Source organism: Pundamilia nyererei, unplaced genomic scaffold (genome assembly GCF_000239375.1).
Source record: "Pundamilia nyererei isolate P.nyererei 1_Seehausen unplaced genomic scaffold, PunNye1.0 scaffold00520, whole genome shotgun sequence".
Classification (NCBI taxonomy): Eukaryota; Metazoa; Chordata; class Actinopteri; order Cichliformes; family Cichlidae; genus Pundamilia; species Pundamilia nyererei.
This window is the reverse complement of record NW_005187921.1, coordinates 130,487-131,092: the sequence shown is the minus strand read 5'-3', so window position 1 is coordinate 131,092 and position 606 is coordinate 130,487.

Below are 606 nucleotides of genomic sequence, written 5' to 3'. Positions count from 1 at the left end.
AAAGTAGGTTCATTAAGAACACGAGTTGAAGTTGGGTCAACATGTGTCAACAGCTCTTGTTCCAGTCTGCTATTGAAATAATGAATGGATCTGTCTGCTCCGGGGTTTTATCATCTAACCCACAGCTTGGTTTAATGAACTTGCTGATGTGAGTGATGTTGCCCCCCCCCCACCTTCTTCAAATCCAACAAAAGTGGTATCAAACGTTTGTGCTGCTATCATTTCAAAAATATTAATAAAATAATGTCTTGAAGCGTGCTCAATCATCCAGGTAAGTAAATTCCAAAAGGTTGATTCTGTTCATCTGGACATTTTCAGTGGGAGAAACATTTTGTCACTCATCCAAGTGACTTCTTCAGTCTCAGCTGACTGCAGGTTTCCACAACCTTATAAACAGTACATTTGCACAGTGAAGGAAACTAGCACCACTGAATGAACAATGTGCTGAACGGCTGCAATCACAGCACTGTAAGATGGCGAAAGACGTACCCTTGGGCCCCCCTTCTCGATTCAGAGATGGTCAGCATCCTGACAGCCTGATGGACGAAGCTCTCTCAGTCTGCGAGTTCTGGCCCGGAGGCTCTTTGTGACAAAGTGGAGGAGCAG